Source organism: Leuciscus leuciscus (assembly GCF_965113295.1).
Source record: "Leuciscus leuciscus genome assembly, chromosome: 4".
NCBI classification, from domain to species: Eukaryota; Metazoa; Chordata; class Actinopteri; order Cypriniformes; family Leuciscidae; genus Leuciscus; species Leuciscus leuciscus.
The window spans coordinates 27978976-28002360 of NC_138728.1; the positions used below are offsets into that span (position 1 = coordinate 27978976).

The window sequence follows — 23385 nt, forward strand, 5'->3', positions numbered from 1 at the left end:
GAAATATTATTCAAGTGTAAAGCAGCTATTTTCTATGTGAATATATAGTAAAGTGTAATCAGAATCAGAAAGAGCTTTATTGCCAAGTGTGTTTGCACACACAATGAATTTTTCTTGGTACTGAAGCTTCCAGTGCACATATACAAATACAACAAAAAACATATAATAAAAATTCTAAGAATAAAATATGAATATAGTATAAAAAGTATATGGTCACAGTTAGGTTTATTCAGAATAAACATTTACAGATTATGAACATATTACAGTATTTTGAATAGTATGAATAAATATAAATATCACCTGAGTTTAGAGGTATTGCACTAAACAGTGGGAGTATTGCACTTACAGGCATATGCCTTGGGGGGTATTTAACTGTTCAAAAGGGAAATGGCCTGTGGGGAGAAACTGTTCCTGTGCCTTGATGTTCTTGTGGCCAGTGATCTGAGTCGTCGACTTAACGGTAACAGTTCAAACAGGTGGTGTCCAGGGTGAGTGGAGTCTGTGATGATTTTACTTGCTCCCTTCCTCACTCTGGAAGAGTACAGGTCCTGGAGGTTTGGCAAGTTGAAGTTGGCACTCAAGTCTATTATTTTGTGTAGTATTTTTGGTTTGAAGACAGATAGTAACTTGTCAGTATAAGATGAACTGAACTAAAAAAAAAAACATTGATAACGTGTTGTTTATGACAATTAAAAGTAAACTACACTAAAAAAAATTATTAAAAATATCAATATAGCTTTTTTTTAAGCAACACAAAAATTGCGTTTGTTAGTATAAGAACGCTGGCAATTCTGATGACATCACTGGCATGGTAGAACCTGCGACGCTATATAGGCAGCTGCAGCTGCATTTCCTATACACACGAAAATGAGTAATTTTAATGGCCGAATGGGTTACGCATTTGAGCCTGTGAGGGACAGGCCAGTAGTACGTGACTACCACCACATGGAGGACGATCAGTTTCAGGCTCCGCCTACAGTACAGGATCGTTTGGGGGGAAGTGACTGGTGTGGGTGCGGGCGCTGCCGGAGCATGGACACTGCACCGGAATCGATCTGTTGCAGAGAGGTCAACCTGGAACATTTATTGATCGGCGAAAAATGCATCACCATGCACCGTTCATTTCGGATGCTGTGCGGTGAGAGAGACGTGTTGGAGGTGGCTATGCTATCTCTAAGGGATGTCCGAGCTGAGACGCTGGAGCGCCCCATAAGTAGCAGGTATGTAACAGTGTATTTTATGAATTGGCGACTGGGCTAGGCTAGGCTAGGCTAACTTGTTATATCCTTTTCTCAGACTGTTTAGGTTAACAGCGTACCGGCAGTTCACTCTTTGGGCGAGGGGGCATTTGGGAAGAAGAAATAGGATCCCGATCCCATCCTGTGCAGTGAACTACATCAGGGATCTTTTCCCCTCAGCCGAATATCAAGGATTCGAGTATGCGTTGGACTTGTAGTAAATTTTAATAATAAAACATTTGAAGTCAGACGCATACATGTAAAGTCATCATTTTATTGGATAATATCAAATAACTGAAAAGTAACTTTACTAAGCATATATATATAAAAAAACAACAACATTTGAACTGATATTGCCTAAAGGAATATGGTTATGCAGTAGGACTATTATAGATGAACATAAATATTATATGTAGGAATAAGAGTTAGTATAGATAATAAATTATACATATATATATATTATGTGTGTGTGTGTATATATATATATATATATATATATATATATTAAATATTTATAAACTATTTATATAGGCTACATATAAAATATATATATATATTTATATATATATATATATATATATATATATAAAATGTATGTTGTAGGGATTATACAGTATATGTTAAATGTGATTTCAATTTGACGATTTAATTTTTCCTACTTAGTGAACCGGCTAAGGTGTTGTGCCCCAGAATGCTCTTTGTTCGTTTTGGTAAGCCCTCTGTGTTGATATATATATATATTAGAGGTGGGCATAGATTAATTTTTTTAATCTAGATTAATCTAGATTAATTTTGAAATTAATCTAGATTAATCTAGATTAAAATGGCTCATTTGAATTCTGCCGAAGGCATTCAGAATATGTGTGCTACCCAAATAATGACTATAAAAGTAAGTCTTTGAGAACGGGTTTCTCAAGCCAGGTGGCGCATTAGACCAGGGGCTCATCTCCTGTTTCCAAAATGCATCACAAACTGCTTGAGAAAGCTGTTCTACTCATAGACTGTAAAAGGTTACTACTGTACTGTTACCGTCCGTAGGCAACATTAGGTAGGCCTATGTTATTATCAACTACTATAGGCTATCAATTAGAGATGGGCGATATGGCCTAAAATCTATATTGTGATATACATTGCAGCCTCTTGCGATAACGATATACAGTATTTTATAATAAAACCATTTCAGAACAGATTACAGACCCTGCTAAACAACTGCTAAATGTTTTTTTTTTTAAAGGGTGTATGTAGTTTTGAGAACATATATTGTGCAAAACTGTAAGTATACAACATAATTTAGCAGATAAATAAAATTTAAGTACACTAGCTGCAGAGACTTAAGTAGGTCTAATGTTTATTATGGCTTGGAGCTTATGAAACCCCAAATTTAAAATTAGAATATTGTCTAACTGATGTCTTTTCAGTTAAAAAGAAACACAACAACGATTCTTAAAATCGAGATTATGTGCTACACCACTAAGATATATTGGAATGGGAATAATACGCGCGCGCTGGTATTCAGTGATATCATGTTTCGTTTTGAATTTGAGGTGGTAGAACGGATTAGTCGTGTGTTAATTTACCGAACTGTTACCCCGGCCCACACACTCTGTATATAGTTTGCTGCTGCTCGTCTGACGGCTTAAACCCGAACCAAGTCCAAATAATGGATGTTGCACCGATCTTTTTCACCAGCTTTCACTTTCAGCCGTGTTTACTTAAGATGACGACGAATATGCGTTGCAGCCGGGTTTACCTCGCGGCGGCAGGTAGATTGCGTCATCATAGCTTGTGTAGTATAGAGCCATCTCCCAACCCAACTTGGAGAATAGATTAACGGCGATATTTTTTTTATCGTGCGATAAGAGTCTCGCGTTAACGCAGCACGTTAACGCCGATAACGGCCCACCACTAATATATATATATATATATGTATATATATGTATATATATATATATATATATATATATATATATGTATATGTATATGTATATATGTATGTATGTATGTGTGTGTATAAATAAATATATATTTTTTTTTAAATCTATATCTCATATATATATATATATATGAAGAGTTCAGATGCAAATGCCTCTGAGTGCCATCTGAAATTTTCTTCTAGAATGATCATTTTTATCAGACTTGTATATTTAAATTCAGTAATTTCACTTAAATGACAATGAAAATGACCTATTAATTGTCATTTAAGTGAAATTACGGAACTTAAATATACGAGCTTGATAAAAAAATGATCATTCTAGAAGAAAATTTCAGATGGCACTTAGAGGCTTTTGCATCTGAACTCTTCATATATAGATATAGATATAGATATAAATATAATATATAAAAATATACAAATATATATATAAAATGTATATTGTAGGGATTATACAGTATATGTTAAATGTGATTTCAATTTGACGATTTAATTTTTCCTACTTAGTGAACCGACTAAGGTGTTGTGCCACAGAATGCTCTTTGTCCGGTTTGGTAAGCCCTCTGTGTTGACCTAAGGTGGGGTGAGCTTCCTGTTTCTGTTCCTGTAAGGTAGCCTGTATGGTGCTGGACTCCTTCCGTCTTAAGATGGCTCCATTGACGATATCCTTTCGGAAACTGTAGGCTTTCTGCTCTTTTATTTGTGCCACCACGTACTGACTGGCAGCCTTTGAAAATTGTTGCCTAAATCTGTGTCCACCTGTCTTGGTTGTTGCCCTCTCTCTCTCTCTATGTTGATGTTGTTGTCCAGTGCAGCCAGGCGAAGACGCGCTTCAAAGCTTTCATAGCTGAAGGCCTTTCTCTTTGTTGCATATTTATTATAAAGAGCATGAACACTCTCTAGTTCACCTGTGTGGATGCCCTCTGTCACCCTGTTAAGATTTTGGAGGAGCTGCCTGTTCAGGACAACCTTTTGCAGGCTATTAAAGGCTGCAGAGTCAGGACGGAGCCACGGGCGCCTGCTCTCCTCATCTGGGGTGTAGAGAGGGTGGTCACATTTTGTTATTGTTTCCCCGGTCACCCACTCATGAACATTTGTTATGTGGTGTAGCAGAGATATCCACCTTTCCCTGAGTCTTACTCTATCTCCCCCACAAGAGGAAACAGAATACCACAAGTGATTAGTTATCATCCGGATCCACTCACTCAGATCAGGATTCTTGCATCTTAAAATTTTCTTTTTTACATTCTTGACAATGTGCCACAGATCATACTCATGTTTGATTTCCTGATGTTTCTCTCTTAGTACCTTCTGCACAGATGGGTGGCAGTCAGTGGCCAACACAGAGACGGAGACTCCGTGGTCTGCAAGCTTGGCCAGGCATCTCTCCATACCCTCTACCTCGAGCCAGTAGCTATTTTTCACGTCAGTCACCCGCACAGTTTCCTGAGCCACGATCATCTTTGATTCTGTGTCAAACAGAGAGTAGGTGCCGAAGGTTGCATTATAGCCAGGGCTGTCATACCGTGCATCCCCTGAGACAGTGATCGGCTTCTCACTCACAGCACTCATGACCCCCTCATTGTGGATAGCCCAGGCATAGTTGACCTCCGGTATGACGTAGGCTTTCTGGATCTTATACCACTGCCTCTCTGACATGGCCTCCAAACCAATTGTTTCGCATACCTCTAGGAAAGGACTGCACTCATTCCCTGTCACAAACACAGCAGCCGGAACAGTGATGTTGCACTCCATGACTCCCCTGATTTGATTTTGTGAATGCCAAATGTAATTATGGCCATCCACACAGTGTGTTTTTACAGTCACCCCAAAACCACTGTTGGACAAAGCTGGTGGTTTAAGACCAACAGACTGAAACCTGAGGCCATTCCGTCAATGTTCAACTTTTCAGGCTATAGTACAGGGCAGACCGATAGACCAACGGCAAGTACTAACACCACCGATGCTATCTACCGCAGAGACAGGGCGCTGAAACGCTCGCGTCAGGCAGAGGACAGAGAAGTATGTTAACTGTTATCATACTAGCAAGTCTACTAAGCAAAGGGCTGGATGTAGCGTTGTCACATACACAAAACATGTACATATTCACTTACGCGCACATATGACGTGTAACGTTAGGCTTTATAGCGTTCAACAAAACCGAGACTGACACACTCGGCATTCAATGAAATTGAGTCACAAAACCAAGCTAGATACCAAACGATCCAACCTAGGGCTAGCAGTTAAACACGTTGGAAGCACTTTTGTCAAACTCCACAAGCTAGCCACCACTCCGACCATATAAACTGTATAAATAAATCATGACTCCGACGATATCACAGATCGATAATAATGTGTTTACTAGTTGCTAACTAAACCGCAGCAGGACTGTAAACAGAATCCAATGTCCCGCTCTACTCACCCTGAAAGCTAGCTGATGTTCATCGTGTCAGGAAACATTGTTGATGCAGGGAGTTCAACTCGCAGAAATAGCTGCTAGGTCCATAGTAAGAGGTATCTGTGCAGTAACCGGCCGTGCAGTATTTTGATTTTAACATTTTGCGTGCAGCTAACTTAAAGGTGAACTAAGTAACTTTTTTTACCTTAACCCCCTGAGGTCTACGGTATCGCCGGCGATACCAGCTCGCTTTTTTTTTATCAGTGTAAAATAAACTCATAAATACTCTGTTGACTTTGATTTTTCATAGGAGTTTCGTACATCAATCGATTCTGTTAAATGTGTATTATTTTTGTGTATACTCATAATAAAAACAAAGTGTTGAGCTTTTCGCCAAATAAAGAAAAATAAACACGAAGCGAGTTCTGCCTTCTCTCTGTCAGTGTAGTCCATTCTGAAACTCGTCCGAAAATGAACAATAACTCACCGAATACTTCTCACACAGACACGTGAGATATGTCTTTATGAAGCTTGAAATCTCTTCTTTTAAATGAAGTAATTTATATAAAAAACAAATGTTTTCAACTCATGTAATCCGTTTGAAAGCAAGGAGAGGTACCGTTTTTCTTTTTGCCTCATTATCTCTATAATGAGTTGAGGCCGCCCCGGCGCTATTCAAATGGTAAATAGTTTAGGTGATCTAGTATGCATCGCATACGCCCCCCCGATCAATGCCATAAAAACACAGTTTCTTCATCAGACTTACTGATAGTTCATCGCGTTTTGAGTATGGCACGCTTCTCCAGTAAAGACGCCCTTCAGATGATTCTGGACAGCGAGGAAGTTGTTTCCTCAGAGGAAGATTGTAACTCAGACTACAAACGGCAGAATTTTGAAGAGCGAATTCCGCCGAGGACACAATTTCGGAGTAAGTTTTACTTAAAAGTCTTTTGTCTTTTATTTTTCGTGTTCGTAATTATGAGGAAAAAACAATATTACGTGACAGTTCTCCATTATGGACGCGAGCGCTCTGAAGGCCCACTAAAAGACTTTCAAACTTTCACAGAGGCCTCAAAACAGAAACTACAAATCCTTTCTTTAAAACGAATTTCGTTTTGTATCAATTGTATCTTAATTTTAATAATTTTTTCATTAACAAATTTCCTGGATTTAAAGTAAATATAGGCTATAGCAATCACAACATAAGGTGCTTGAACTGGAGATCATCATTTTCCAGACCGTAGCCTACTCGCCTCACATGTCTAAAAAATTTGAAATATATTTACAGAAAGCTGGTTCTAAACAAAACCATCCAAAACAAAAAACTATGTAGCCTAATAAATGTGCATTTCTCCGGTGCGTTCACTAGCCTACTGCGAAGATCGCGAGTCAATAGCCTATCGTCAACTTCATCTTTGCCAGAAGTTAAATTTAAATTGCGTGTGTGAATGAATGATGATGTTTTAGCAAACTGTATTGCTATACTGAGGAAAGGAAAATTCGACTGAAATATGTTGAAATAAAATGTAGGCTATTTGTATAAGCAACGTATTAAACTGCAAATTAACAATATGCCCTAATATTTCATGAAAACAACGTTACAGTCAGGCGAAATATGAAAGACAACATCTTGTTGACTAGATTTGGGTACAGTTTTTACTGTAGAATATACTGCCACGTCAAATAAGCTTTTGTTTAGCAATTTCTATATCTATTTTTGTCAAAAATAAAGTCATCAATTAAGATGTTAGCTGTTCCAATGTTGACTATATTCAAACTAATGAATACATAGATAAAATGTAGGCCTATAATCTTTTTTTTTGTACAAAGAAAGAGTACACTTGAAATATTGTTGAAATTGTAATTATTGTTGTAATTGTAACCTTTTTAATAAAATAGCAAAACATATTTACAAGATAGATGTAAGCAAAATCTTAAATGGTCAATATAAGTCTTCTTCTAAATATATCTTTTGTCCTTGCATTGTGGCTCAGTCACTGTGTCACACCTGAGTGAATGGCTCATCATTATGCAGAGTGGGTGGTAATTCAGGTGTAAACCACTCCTCGTTCACGCCCCCTCGCATATTGGCTTTCCAAGCAAAACCTGTTTTACATCAATTTAAATCAATGTATGGTTTTATTTGAACGATAAAGCAAGACTATTTTCACATAATTTTGAAGAAAAAACTATAGGCGACGACATCCATTAGTCAAAAGTCTTATTGACACATATTTACTATGTGTTTTGTGGCCTTATTTCAGAAATTTTAGTTTTTAGTTTTTTCAATATCCACGCATAAACATTATTCTCTCAAAAATGAAAACATGTACATACACGTGGCTCACATATTATGGTAGCCCTGTTTGTGCTTTATAGAGTGAATTTACACCTTTGCCATTAATATGTTTATATGCAACTGAAAAAAGCACAAATGTCAGGGCATGTCAGAACATCTCAAGGGCCCAGAAAACCGCTCAGACTCCAGACCCTCACCAGTGAACCTGTTGTATTGAAAGTACAACTCTCTAGATAGTCTGTCGCTAAAAAATGCTCACTACAGACTCGAAATCCAGGGGCTGCCGGAGGGTTAGCCAGTTTTAAGGCAGCTAGCCATGACTTGAGGGCTGGTTTCCTTGTCAAAGGTAGCCTGTGAAAATGTATCGTAACCCCAGCTGCCTTAGCACTATACAATTCATTACTACAGCCAGTGGCAATACAGTATGAACCCCCTCTAGACCTTTTGGTTTCTGTTTCCTCAGCCATGTCAGCTAGCCTCAGACTATTTACATTCTATGGCTGCTCTGCTTGTGTTGGTTAGCAACAGAGTAGCTTACCATGCCAGTGACGTAGTGGAATGTTGAAATCCAACACGGCGGCGCCCGTGTAACAACAACAACATTTTCAACGTACCATTTTATCCCTTTTAACAAATTCTGCCACTTTATTAATTGTACCAATGAGAATAAATAAAATACATCTGTTATATCACCTTTACTCAAAATTCCAGTTCAGTTCATCTTTAAGTGTTTTTAAGTTTAAGTTTGTATAGGTCAATTCTTTTTTGTTAATGGATGTTCGATGGTAGTACATAATTCAATTTCAAAAGTTAAATCATTTTGACTTAATTAATTGAGTCATGAGTTTCCACATACATAGTAATAATAAAATCAGTTATTAAATAAATATACACAGACACATACATACACACACAGTACCAGTCAAGTCACCGAGGGGCCCCCAAATAAACAAGGGCTTGGGCTGGCCCTGACCATGAGCATTGTAATGTTTTAAGTGGATGTCATAACATGTCAGCAGACCTGACCAGACCTATAAAACCATAGGATCGTACCTTCATGCTGGCGAGAGCTGTAGAAAAATACAAACTGGAAGACAGAAGAGAACAAGCTCAGCCAACAGTCCAGCATATATTTAAATAAAGATATACAGGCATCTAGTGGCTACAAATTGGTATTACAGATAGTTTACATCATATCACTAGACGCCGTATGTCATTGTGTTTGTTTTCCTCAGTTTTTAAAGTATTTTAAGTATGAAACTCTACAGTCAATTTTAAGGGTACATTTAGGGTAAGGTTTGGGTTGTAGGTTTTTAGCTATAATTACCGTATTTTCCGGACTATAAGTCGCTCCGGAGTATAAGTCGCATCAGTCAAAAAATGCGTCATGAAGAGGAAAAAAACATATATAAGTCGCACTGGACTATAAGTCGCATTTATTTAGAAATGTATTTCACAAAATCCAAGACCAAGAACAGACATTTAATCTGGAAAGGCAAGTTATTCAACTACACAGTAGCACACAGAACAACAGGCTGAGTAGGTGTCCGGTGTGTTAACACAACACATTAACAGTTATTCAGCTACACAATAGCATAAAGAACATATACCTGGGAGGCTGAATAGGCTAAATTAACATAAGCCAGTGAGTCCAACAAGCAAGTTACCAGTAAACAAGTTCACCAAGCACCCGCGATCTCATTCCACATCACTGAATCCATTGAATTTTCTTCATCCTTGGTGTCGCTTCTGAACAACTCCGCCATAGAGCGCCCTCTCGCGGCTGTAGACGGTAATGTTTTCATCTCAGTCTGAACTAATTTTGATATATAAGTCGCACCTGACTATAAGTCGCAGGACCAGCCAAACTATGAAAAAAAGTGCAACTTATAGTCCGGAAAATACGGTACCATGAGTTTATTAATCTGATTATATAATTTATTTATGTTTTACTAAGCTGTTATTTCATACTTCATAAGATTTGAATGAAAGCAAAATAAGTTAGCCTTACAAACATTTAATACATAAAACATAAAATAATTTACTTCAAAATATTGTTTTAAGTCAATGACATCCACGCTTGTTTCTTCATGTGAGGCAGGGTCGTGCAGAGAGTTCCTCAGGGGCAGGGGCTCAAATGTAAAAAAGGGGCATACATATATATGTACTGAATATGTGTATGTAAAAGAATTTCTATTTTAATTAAATGCTGTACTTATTAACTTTTTATTCAATCCAGAAAAAAACTGTTTCAAACATTGATAATAAATAAGCATATTAGAATGATTTCTAAAGGATCATGTGACACTAAAGAATGTTATGGCTGTTGAAAATTCAGCTTTGCATCACAGAAATAAGTTATATTTTGAAGTATATTAAAATAGAAAACCATTATTTTAAATTGTAATAATTTTTTTCTGTATTTTTTATCAAATAAATGCAGGCTTGATAAGAGACTTATTGAAAAAATATATAATAATGTGTCCAAATGTTTGACAAGTAGTACCGTACTATTACATACTATTGCTGCATAATTATCAAAAATGTTTATATAATAAAGTCCTTTAACGTCACCATTTTGCGTGTTTTTGTCAGCCTACACTTAACATAATAGGCCAGTAGGTGGAGCCTGGGCTTCATTTTTCCAACTATAATACTTTGATCAAATAGTTAACGGTGGATCAATATACATAGGCTATACAAGTGACTTGGATACTACTTCCCATTAATGTGACTTTTGGTGCTGGTTTTGTGCAGTGCTTTGTAGTAAATTAACATCCATTGTTTCAACGACGCAGATTCAGATCGCTTAATAAATATAAATTGGTTTGTCCATTTTCAAACGATTTATGAATGACCAGAAAATTACTGCTCCACTTCACATTATCCAATGAAATTTGAACTTGTTGTGCCCAGATTATGATTGGTTGGTGCACATGACAAACAGGTATCAATGAATTATGTAATATTTTAAAATATGTGATATGTGGATTTTTATTTGAATCGACACACTAGGCTACCTTTGATTATAAAAAAATAGAAATAAAAAAAAGGTTAAAACATTGTTTGGTTTATTTCTTCCTGCTGTCGAGCCATAGGTAGGCTACTCAATGAAAGAACAATATTTGTCTCAAGAGCATCGGTTCTCGAGCATTGCAGACTGTGGAATACCTACGTTTACACTAGTGCATTTTAGTTTTAAAACGCATAACTTTTGCTACGGAGTTTTAGACCCTCGAAAACGGAGCTGACCCGTCAGTCAAGTCTGAAGCAAGACACAGCAACGCGTTGGCAACGACACCTCAGACTGACAGATATATAAAAATTAATTTGAATAATAAACATTTATTTAGGCTACTTTACTTTTGTACACATTGTAATGTTAATTATAATCAAATGCATTTTGTTTTATTGACCACAATATTATCATTGATATTTCTTTGAGAGGGGCACTTTTGATTAATTTGGAAAAAGGGCAGGGTGCTGAGGACTGGCTGATTGACTTCAGCGAGGAGGTATCCTCTCTCACCCCATTTCGGATTTTCCATCGCTGTTCCTAGATAGCACTATAAACTGTGAACCTTCATCGCTGTTTCTAAACCACACAGAGACCTGCATGGACAAGATATTAGGCTTGTTCGACTTGAACCGGCGCTGCACAGACTGATCGGTGAAAGACATCAAAGTACCGCGAAAGCGATTAGAGAGCAGACGGCTCCGTATGCTTTTGAATCGCTCTTGCGGTACTTTGATGTCATAAACCGATCGGTCTGTGCAGCGCCGCTTCAAGTCGAACAACCCTGTCAAGTCTCCATCTGCCTCTTTCACCGCCCTTCTCAGCCAGTCCTCCAGCCCTGCCTCTGCTGGAGATTTGCAGCCCTTCACCATCTCCAGTAATGCCAAGCAGTCACATCGAGTCACAGTTCTTTCAACCACCATCAGCGCCAGTGGCTCCACCTCCGGCCTCAGATCGTCTCAGCCTGACGGCTCTGCCTTGGCTCCTCCCACCCTCGGCTCCACCTTCGGTCTTTCTACTCTCCAAGGTTCCCTTGTCCTACCGGCTCCCCATTGGTCAGTCATCACACCACCTCCACCACTGACTTGCGGATCTTCCTCTACACTTCGTTCCTCCACCCCTACGGCAGCAGCGTGCTCCTCCTTCCCTTCGGGTAATGCCTCACTCTTTCATCACAGTCCTCAGTCCATCACAGTCCATCACAGTCCGGCAGTCTGTCTCTAACTTAGACGATCGTCGCCACAGCATCGCCCAGGCCTCCTGTGCCAGTGATGTTGCTCGTCTCCATCGGCTCTCCGTCTGCGCCCAGGGATCCATCGGCTCCCCCAGTTGTTGTCATCCTCAACCTTGGCTCCTCCCTCCCTCGTCTCCACCGTGGGCTGTTGTCGCTGGGGTCTGGGTCTGTGCCTGTGCCTTCGGACGTTGACCATCTCATCGTCCATCTCTCACCATTCTTCTACCGCCTGCCAACGACATCCCTTCATCTCCTGTCTCCCCCTGTGTTTTATCCCCTCGGCCACCTCCTAAGCCTCCTTCATCCATCCCTCACTACTGCTTCTACATGAGGTCGTAACAGTTGGGAGGGGGCGTTCTGTTTTTTCTTCATATTTTGACTTGAAACATGCAATATTAAAAGTATTAATCGCATGTTTTAAGAAAATTGCAACTGTAGGTGAGACCAATAGTGATGTTTCATAGACTGAAATCACAGTCCATCTTCGAACTTGTCGACAATAATTACCTACAAATCAATCAAAGATTGCAAGTATGTCACTTTTTAGTGCCAGAAATCTTTATTTGTTGGTTTAGGTGTATTTTGAATAACATTGTTTTAATAGATTAAAGATTATATAGATATAGATTGTAATTTTCTTTTAGAATTTTGCATTGACTAGCTTTAAATAATATTTTCAACTGTTTTTCTGTTACAGGTGATATGAGACAAGAACCTGTGGAAATGTAAGTATTGCATTTTTAACTCTGCATAAAGAGGAACATTTCTTAAATATTATCATTTGAAACATGGTGGTCACACAAAAACTGTTTCTTTTTCATGCCTACACAATGACTGTCTTTGTACATTCATCTCCATCAGTAGTTTAAAGGTTAATCTGTCAAAAATTCATGCGAAAAAACGTTATCATGATTGGGAAATAGCACCATTTAAGGCCCTATCATACACCTGGTGCAATGCGGCGATAGGCGCGACACAAATGTTTTTTTGCTAGTTTCAGCCCGACGCAGTTATCATTTTCACGTCCTGCGCCACGTTGTTTAAATAGCAAATGCATTAGTGCCCATTTTTTTCACACGTGCTGGTCTGAAAACAAGGTGTGTTCAGGCGCAGTGTTGGCGTGTTGCTATTTTGACTGCGCCATTGACCAACTAAAACCTGGTCTAAAGTCAATGGCGCTATATTTTTTTTGTTATTTAAAGAGCGTGTTAGTAATGTGCGCCTATAGGTGGGTCCACAACTCGCTTACACTCTGCTTATTACACACACAGGGATGCCCAGCAGCACACAAACATGCCAAATATTAAAAATAAAAGGATTACAATGTAAAAGATTAATATTGTGTACATAAAGATATGGTGGAATCCGGCTTGTCCCGTAGATGTTCTGCTTGCGCGCTTTAACCTCTCGCACGAGCAGATCCGTTTGTTTTCTGGAGTTCAGTCTTTCCGCGTGCAAATTCCACCATGTAAATTGCGAATCCACCATGGCGCGAGCGCAACTGGCTTTTAAAGGGAATGGGAAATTACACCCTGATTGTTTTATTGCACGTTACGCCCAAAACACACCCATTAATCATTAAGAGAATAGGGACAATCCTTTCAGACAATTCGCTGGGTGCACCGACCATTTTTCCTATCATTAAACTAGCAAAAGTGGATTCGGACACGCCTTAAGTGCTTAGATTGTTAAAATAGGGCCCTTACATTTAGTTGTCAGCATTAGGAATTTTCTGAGCCCTGCACTGAAGCAGACTTTCTGAAGCACTTGCGTAGTAGACATTTAAGCATAAATCAAAAGATACAGTGTCCTTAAAAAGATTGTAAGTTTCAGAGCAGTTTTTATGCTACTTATAATTCACATAGAAGACATATAAGCCCCTTTCACACAGCGCTTTGAACCCGGCAAATTGCCGGCAAATTGCCAGAGCGCCTTCTGTGTGAACGCAAACTCGACCCGGGATTTATGCCGGGATCGATGCCGGGTCGGGACCTAGTAACATTGCCGTGTTCAGTCCCGGAACGCGCGCTGTGTGAACAAAAGCCGTAATAATGCCGTGTCGTAGTGATGACGCTGAAGCCGGGCTCGTTCTCCAGCTGTGAAACGGTACGTAATGTGCAAGTTTATGATCGAATCAGAGAAACAAATGCACAGGCGTGGTTTCTCGAGAGAGAGATCGCAGCTCATAAGCAAACTTAAGACGCTGCTGAGATTACAAGTCACATCGATGTCACGTGTCTTTACGGCATTTTTACGGGTTGTGTGTGAACGCACTCTCTGATTCCGGAAAATCACTGGCAGTGTGAATGACCAAAATCAAACGAACCCGGGTCAAATCCCGGGTCACTTTATCCGTGTATTTTCCGGAATCTCTGTGTGAAAGGGGCTATAGTGAGCATGACTGGATGATGCTAAACCCAAGAATAGTTTCTGGTCAAAGTGGTGAGAATGAGAGTGAAGCACAAGAACAGATTTCTTTTGATGAGATTGAAACCGTGGATGATGCTGATGTAACTCATTCTGATTTAGCACATCAGTTGGAACACAATTTGGCTGGCCTTTTTTTGAAGATCTAAAGCCTTCTTCATATTCCAGCCAGTTCTACACAACCTTCTAGAGGGCATTGTGCCAGCTGAACTCTGTCTCTGCCTGTCAGACATGATTGAAAATAAATACTTCTCTCTTGAATCAGTGAACTATTCAGTTAAGACCTTTGCTTACACTTTCTCTGATAAAACCAAAAGACCTCAGCCAATTTCAAAGACTTTTGTCAACAAAGAAAGTATTGGTGGCAATGGCCACGGAAACTGGACCTTGCTTAGACTACTTCCTCTTTTAATAGAGGATGATGTCCCAGAAGGAATAGGAATTTTGATGCTGCTTAAGGATATAGCTGAATTGGCTGTGGCATCAAAACATACAGGAGAAACCATTGATTTCTTGAGTTGCAAAATCAGTTCTCTTACGAGAGGTACTCTCGTACTGCGTAAGTCTTACGCTAGGGGAAAATCTCTTTTCCGCGAGATACTGAAGCCAAAAAATTATCCTTAATTTTGAAATAATGTAAAACGCGTTGCGGCAGCATGCAGACATAGGCGAGACAGCTTGCGCGCCTATTGGCTGCCCTGCGGCAACTGCAGCAGCCTATCGATAAGGCCCTATCGTGACGTCAGTACCAATGGGGGCGCTTCGCGCCCAATACGTCACGTCCCGCCGAAACGGGCGTGGCCTGGGGCTATAAATATAGCATCGAAAGGCTAGCTTACCGATTTTTCATCTCTTCAGCGGAGCTCACGCATCGCTGGATCCAGAGAGAAGAAGCCGCGCCGTGGAAAAAGCCTTTCAGCGGGACGAGTACGGTACCTGGAGTCGCTGGCCGCGCCGCCTTCAACCGCCGTTCCTGCTACGCTATCCGGCGTCATATCCTTTTCATTGCTAGTGTGTGTTCGCCGCCGCGACTCACACTCCTTCACAAAAAGAGCAGAGCGTCTTTTTTAAGATGTCTCGTCCATCCTGTGGCTCGTGCCGAGCCCCACTCAGCGACGGGGACCGCCATGTCATCTGCGTTTCCTGCCTGGGTGAAGGACATGCAGCTCTAGCGCTCGCCGACGGCGGATGCCCTCACTGCGAGCTTATGCCTATGGCGACTCTGAGGACTCGCATGGCAACCTTCCACGAGCCTGCACTTCCCGCTGTGACGCCGCGCCGTAAGAAGCGCCGTGCTCAGCGGATCCCTGAGCCTCCTCCCGAGAGAAGCTCGCCGGTTCGCCTGCCAGCTTCGCCGTCTGCTTCACTCGAGTCTCTCACTCCCGGACAGTGGCCGCCGTTGGCCGCCGCTTCCGCCGGAGATGACAAAGAAGAAGCGGCAGTTTTCGAGGAGGACAACTGCTCTATCCTGGCATCAGACAGCGAGGATTGGGCGAGCTCTGTGGACCTCGCCCCTTCTTCTGCCCGCGAGTCGTCAGGAAAACGGGCCAGTATTGAAGCTGAGCTGATGCGTCTGCTCACACAGGCCACAGAGAGCCTCGGCCTCGAGTGGTCCGCGCCCGCCGAGCCTACACGCAACCGTCTGGACGGTTGTTTCCTGCAAGGGGACCGCGTTTCTACGCCCTCAAGACCCGCCCCGTTTCTTCCTGAGCTTCATGAAGAACTGGCAAAGTCTTGGAGCGCCCCTTTCTCAGCCAGGCTGCGCTCCTCTGCTTCAGCGGCATTCTCCGTGGTGGACGGTGCCAAAGACAGAGGATACCTCGCTCTTCCTCTGGTGGAGGAGGCAGTAGCAGCCCATCTTTGCCCGCCCTCTGCTGGACGGCGGACTAAGACGGCGCTACCATCAAAAGCCTGCCGCGCTACATCTACCCTGCACAGTCGCGCTTACACCGCCGCTGGGCAGGCTGCATCAGCGCTACACACTATGGCCACTCTCCAGATCTTCCAAGCTAACCTTCTCCGAAAGCTGGACGAGGAAGGCACGGAAGCAGTCAACGTGGCGGATTTAAGGAGCGCTACGGACCTCGCTCTCCGCGCTACAAAATCCGCTGCACAGGCCATAGGGCGGAACATGGCCTCTCTCACCGTTGCTGAGAGACACCTCTGGCTGACGCTTTCAGAAATGCCGGACTCGGAGCGCTCTGTGTTCCTCGACGCCCCCGTTTCTGCTACTGGCCTCTTCGGATCGTCCGTCAAGGATTTCGCGGACAGATTCGCCGAGGTACAAAAGACGTCGCAGGCCATGAAGCACTTTTTGCCAAAGCGCTCTAGCTCCGCATCAGGCCGCTCTAAACAGCCGTCTGCTCGCAGCTCGCAGCCGCCGCCCCCCGCCGCCGCCTCACAGCGTCGACAGGCCCGGGACCAGAGACCACGCTCTCGCTCTGCCGGCCGCCGCCCCCCACCGCGTGGGACTCGGCCGAAGATTGAGATAAAGCCCGAGGCCTCAAAGTCTTCCTAGCCAGCTTAGGAAAACGACGGTGTTTAAGCCCCGCTGCGGCCGGGCTTCCACCAAAACTTCTCGCTCGTCCAGTTCCATTACATGCGACTGTTCCAGTGTACTCTGCAGTAAACAAGTCAGTTACATTACCCGCTTGCCTGTACACAAACGCCGTTTTCACGGCGACCCAGATAAATCCTGTAAAGAGTGTATTTTCTGGTATTTCGGGCCACGGCCGACGGTGTTATGAGTGTAGTAAAAATGCCCACTGCCCAGTGCCCATTCCTACACACAGACACAGCCCGCCCCACAGGGCTCGCGCACATAAAATCGACTCATGTCGATTGCGCACAGAATGTAGTGAGCGTGCCCACATCCCAGTGCCCACAAACACTACACACTGCATGTCTCTCGGTTTCTGTAAAAACGAAACCAACACACATACAGCCGGCTCAGGTCGATGGTGTTTTCAGTGCAAATGTGCCCTGTCCTGCGCCCACATTCACTCACAGACATGACGAATCCCTCGGTTTCCCCCACGCTCGCCGTCTCTCAGCTACCTGCCATGAGAGAGCCGAGCGCGGGCGAACCGCCCGCTGTGATCAACACACTCCCCGCCTCGAGCGCTGCAAATGCGGTGTCTATAATACAGCATACCGAAGCTCCCCGGCCGCCACTATGTCACGGCCAGAGCTCCGATCTCATTCAACCCTTAGCTATGCATGCAAATGCGTGGGCAAAGCTTCCCGGTGTATCAGAATGGGTGCTGAACATTATAGAAAGAGGCTATTCGCTACAGTTCGCTCGACGTCCCCGCCGTTGTGCGGCGCGAATCGAAACCACGGTAGAAAAGGAAGTAGCAAACGTACTTCGTACCGAAATTGCGAAACTGTTGAGCAAAGGGGCAATAGAGCCTTTATCTCAAGCTCAGAGCGAAGGGGGGCTATACAGCAGATATTTTCTGGTTCCGAAAAAAGACGGGGGTCTCAGACCCATTCTAGATCTAAGACAACTGAACGAAGCGCTTTCAAAACGCCGGTTCAGAATGCTCACAACCAAGAAAATCCTCGCGCAAATTCGCCACGGGGACTGGTTTGTGTCAATAGATCTGAAAGACGCGTATTTCCACATACAAATAGCGTCACGTCACAGGCGATTTTTGAGATTCGCCTTCGAGGGCCAGGCTTATCAATACACAGTCCTACCGTTTGGCCTGTCCCTAGCACCCCGTACATTCACGATGTGCATGGACGCAGCCCTCGCTCCCCTGAAACTTCGGGGAATGCGAGTTTTGAACTACTTGGACGATTGGCTGGTTCTAGCTCAGTCACATACAGAGCTCATAGAACACAGAACCATTTTACTCGAACATCTCGAGAATCTGGGTCTCAAAGTCAATTGGGCGAAAAGTTCACTGTCTCCCAGTCAGAGAATATCTTTTCTGGGCACAGAACTGGACTCGCTGTCAATGACAGCTCAAATATCGCTACAGCGCAGATTGACTATTCAGCGCATGACAGAAACCTTCCGCCGCGGCACTATAGTCCCGCTAAAGAAGTTTCAAAGGATGCTCGGTCTCATGGCAGCAGCATCTACAGTTCTCCAGCTGGGTCTGCTTCGCATGCGCCCACTGCAGTTCTGGCTACAAGCGCGAGTACCGCGTCGAGCGTGGACTTCAGGTCTCTTTCGCCTCAAGGTCGATCAAAAATGCGTCTCAGCACTGATACCCTGGAGAGCGACCGACTGGTACCAGTCAGGTGTAAGCCTGGGGACTTCCTCGAGTGTGAAGGTGGTGTCCACGGACGCCTCCACCTCGGGATGGGGAGCACTGCTCGAGGGCAGACCGTTTTTCGGCCAGTGGTCAGAACGGGAAAAGCTTCTGCACATAAACTGCCTGGAAATGATGGCAGTCGACAACGCGCTGAGGCGCTTTCGTCCCCAAATAGCAGGACACCACGTCTTGGTCCGCTCGGACAACATGTCAGTGGTAGCCTACATAAATCGCCAGGGAGGCATCACATCCCGAAACCTGTACAGGTTAGCGAAACGCCTCCTGGTATGGGCTCAGCACAATTTGCGCTCGCTCAGAGCAGCGCATGTGCCTGGCCACCTGAATGTGGGACCAGACAGACTGTCCAGGAACAATGTTCCAGCAGGAGAATGGTCACTGCATCCGCAGACAGTCCAACTGCTGTGGCAGACATTCGGCAGAGCAAAGATAGAGCTGTTTGCGTCTCAAGAAAACGCTCACTGCCCGGAATTTTTCTCCAAGAGCAGGGATGCGCTGGCCCACGTCTGGCCCCGCTGCCCGCTCTATGCTTTTCCCCCCGTCGCGCTCCTACCTCAGGTATTAGAGCGGATCAGGGAAAGCAGATGCTCAGTGCTACTGGTGGCTCCGTTCTGGAAGAACCAGGCTTGGTTCCCAGTTCTTATGCAGCTGACGAGCGCTGCCCCGTGGCCAATACCAGTGAGGAGGGACCTCCTCTCTCAAGCCAGGGGCTCGATCTGGCATCCTCGCCCGGAGCTTTGGTCCCTACATGCGTGGGCCATCAACGGGTACCCTCTGATCTCCCAGAGGGAGTGTTAAACACGATCATGCAGGCTAGAGCTCCCTCTACGAGACGGCTCTATTCCTCAAAATGGTCAGTGTTCTCCAGCTGGTGCACAGCACGCGGCTTTTCACCCCTGGACTGTGGAGTGACGGAGGTTCTCTCCTTCCTACAAGAGCTACTGGATGAAGGCAGAGCCCCATCCACGCTCAAAGTCTATGTGGCGGCTATAGCAGCGTTTTCTAAACCAACGCTTGGTCAGTCACTGGGAAGGAACGATCTGGTCATTCGGTTCCTTAGAGGAGCTAAGAGGTTAAATCCTCCCAGACCTCCCTCAGTCCCCATATGGGACCTTTCTACGGTCTTGGAGGCCATGAAGGGTGCCCCATTTGAGCCAATCCAATCAATAGATATCAAACACTTGTCTTTCAAAACGGTGTTTCTTCTGGCTCTCGCTTCAGTGAAGCGCATAGGGGACTTACAAGCGCTCTCAGTGAGCGCGACGTGTATGGAGTTTGGGCCAAATGACTCGAAAGTCATACTCAAACCGAGGCACGGGTACGTCCCTAAATCCCTCAACACACCGTTCAGGGCCCAGGTGATTTCCCTGTCTGCCCTGCCGGTCTCTAACGAGGAGAAGGACGCCAGCTTCCTTTGCCCGGTCAGGGCGTTAAGGGCTTATGTGTCCCGCACGTCTGTTTTCAGACAGACGGAGCAGCTCTTTGTTTCACTCTACGGACGTTCTAAGGGACTCGCCGTGTCGAAACAGAGTCTATCCAGATGGATAGTCGATGCTATAGCGCTGGCTTACACCTCTAAGGGCTTGCAGTGCCCATTAGGTGTCAGAGCGCACTCCACGAGAGGCGTGGCCTCGTCGTGGGCTTGGTCTAGTGGGATTGCCTTGCAAGATATCTGTATGGCGGCAGGCTGGGCCTCCCCGTCTACATTTATAAGGTTTTATAACCTAGAGGTTCCCGCTCTGCAAGCTAAGCTGCTTTCAGTCTAAAATCGGTACTGTCTGCCCCGAATGCGTCCGGCCCAGAGAGGAAACGAGTACTGCGTATCTTGCCGTGCCTGCGCACGCTCCGGTTCGCTCCGGCGATGAAAAACCGGTAAGCTAGCCTTTCGATGCTATATTTATAGCCCCAGGCCACGCCCGTTTCGGCGGGACGTGACGTATTGGGCGCGAAGCGCCCCCATTGGTACTGACGTCACGATAGGGCCTTATCGATAGGCTGCTGCAGTTGCCGCAGGGCAGCCAATAGGCGCGCAAGCTGTCTCGCCTATGTCTGCATGCTGCCGCAACGCGTTTTACATTATTTCAAAATTAAAGATAATTTTTTGGCTTCAGTATCTCGCGGAAAAGAGATTTTCCCCTAGTGTAAGACTTACGCAGTACTCGTTTCCTCTCTAGAGAGAACCGAGGTTACGTTAGTAACCGAGTACGTTTTCCTGGTTTTAGATTGAAATCAAAGCATCATTTCATTGAGCACTACTCCCAGTAGGGCTGGGACGGTTACCGCATTACCGCGGTCACGTGACGCCTACCGCGGGTCTGAACTCGTCACCGTCATCACCGGAAAAAAAACAAATATTGGCCTGCACATGTGTGCACGTTGTATCTAATGACATGGATTCATTGATTCTAATGACATGGATTGTGTCTAATGACATGTGTCTTACATGGATTCAAGGTTTTCTAAACAAAACTTCATCAAAAGATGGAGCAAATCCAACCTTTCGCAAGTTGGGGAGTGCAATGTTCCATGACACATAATAACATTCCATTTGTATTGACTATTAGGCCTATATGCGAGAGTACCTGTGTAATGTCTTGTAGCCTATAATTTGAATTTCATTTTACTAAAGCATAAAATACAGGCGCATGACTCATGAGAAAGCCCCAAAGCAGGACCTGCAGGACGACAATTCCCTCACGTGGTTGCGCAGCCGACAATTGCGCGTAGGTAGATAAGCTACTATTCCATCGAAGCATGGCAGAGAGGGCTAACTTGGTGGCAAAGCCAAATGTCACGTCGCCAATATGGGCACATTTTGGCTTTGAACCAGACGAAAAAGGACTTCCAGCCAATTTGAGTGAGCCCATTTGTAGAATTTGCCACAAAAAGATACCGGTATCACGCTCAAATACTTCCAACCTGAGGACGCATCTTCGAATCCTTCATCCGGCAACATTTGCTGCCCTTGGCAGCACCACAAGTGCTTCGTCTGAAGATCGGCCCACAACCTCAGGCCAGGGACGACAGCTGGGGATCGCAGACTCGTTTGCTAAAGGGACTAAGTACCAACGCGACAGCCATCAGTGGCGAACCCTGACGGATAGTGTGACCCGCCTTCTGGTGGAGGAAAAGTTGCCATTTAACTTAGTCGAGAAGCCAGCCTTTAAGGTGATGCTACAGGCCTTCGACAAACAATATGTCCCCCCTGACAGAAAATACTTTTCAAAAAAGGCAGTACCAGAGAAGTATGTGAAAATGAAGGACAGTTTGACTCGCAAGTTAAAGGACGCTGACCATTTTTCTCTCACAACAGATATGTGGTCAAGCGTTAATATGATGCCCTATATGAGCGTGACAATTCATTACCTGACCACCAACTGGGAGCTGAAGTCAAGGTGTTTGGAGACCTCCTTCATGCCAGAAAGTCACACAAGTGATAACCTGTCCAAGGCTCTGCGATCCGCTCTTGAAGAATGGTCTCTGGATGAGAAGATGTTGGCTTGTGTCACTAGTGATAACGGAGCAAACATTGTGGCTGCGATGAGGAAACTTGGATGGGGATGGCTACCATGCTTCGGCCACAACCTCCATTTAGCCGTCACCAACTCCATGAAAGCAGAAAAAGAACGCACTGCCCGGGCCATGGGTTTGTGTCGAACGCTGGAGACCGCTTTCTCCCATAGCTGGCAAAAGAAACAACGGCTTCAGAAAGAACAAACTGAGCTGGACCTGCCTCAGCACTCCTTAGTACTGGTAAGTTTTAACTCTCTTCCAACTCTGTTTTTGGAAAGATTGACTACAAATAAGCTGGGCCTGTGAGATTTAATTCAATATAATCAATAAACAATCTATTGTAGGCAATTAAACATTTAAGTATGTGATTCTGAAATTCCAATTTCATTAAAAGGCTATAGAAAAAGATATCCGTCTCGCAGGCTTACAATCACGGTAGTGTGCGACACTTTGTTAAATTAAATAGCATTCGTTAGCCTTGAACCACACTGAGACCAAAGCGCACACGAGATATATAAATTAATATAAATATGTAAAAATATATAATATAAATAATATAAATATAAATAATATTTATATATAAGTTAAAAAAAATCACGGTATTGTGAGCAGCGACACTTTGTTAAATTAAATAGCCTTCGTTAAATAGCCTTGAATCACTGAGACAAAAGCGCACATGAGATAGACTATGTAAATTAATATAAATATGTAAATATGTTATAAAATATAAAAATATAAATATAAATAATATTTATATTATATATTATATAAGTAATATACAATCACGGTAGTGTGAGCAGCGACGACACTTTTTTAAATTAAATAGCCTTCGTTAAATAGCCTTCAATAACCACTGAGACAAAAGCGCACACGAGATATGTAAATTAATATAAACATGTAAAAATATGTCATATAAAATATAAAAATATAAATCATATTAAATATAAATCATATATTATATTATATTATATTATATATAAGTAATATAAAAATATGTAAATTGAAATAATGTTAAAGCAAAGTCTATCCTAAATGTGTTTTAAT

The 23385-nt window shown here is 43.3% G+C and overlaps 1 long non-coding RNA gene across 1 annotated transcript; it reads left to right on the forward strand.

The window, feature by feature from the left end:
• Nucleotides 1-704: 704 nt before the first annotated feature.
• LOC309496935 lies at nucleotides 705-3940 on the forward strand. The gene is made up of 4 exons (XR_014205278.1): nucleotides 705-1220; nucleotides 1297-1437; nucleotides 1902-1948; nucleotides 3676-3940. It is a non-coding gene; the product is annotated as an uncharacterized lncRNA (long non-coding RNA).
• Nucleotides 3941-23385: the final 19445 nt, after the last annotated feature.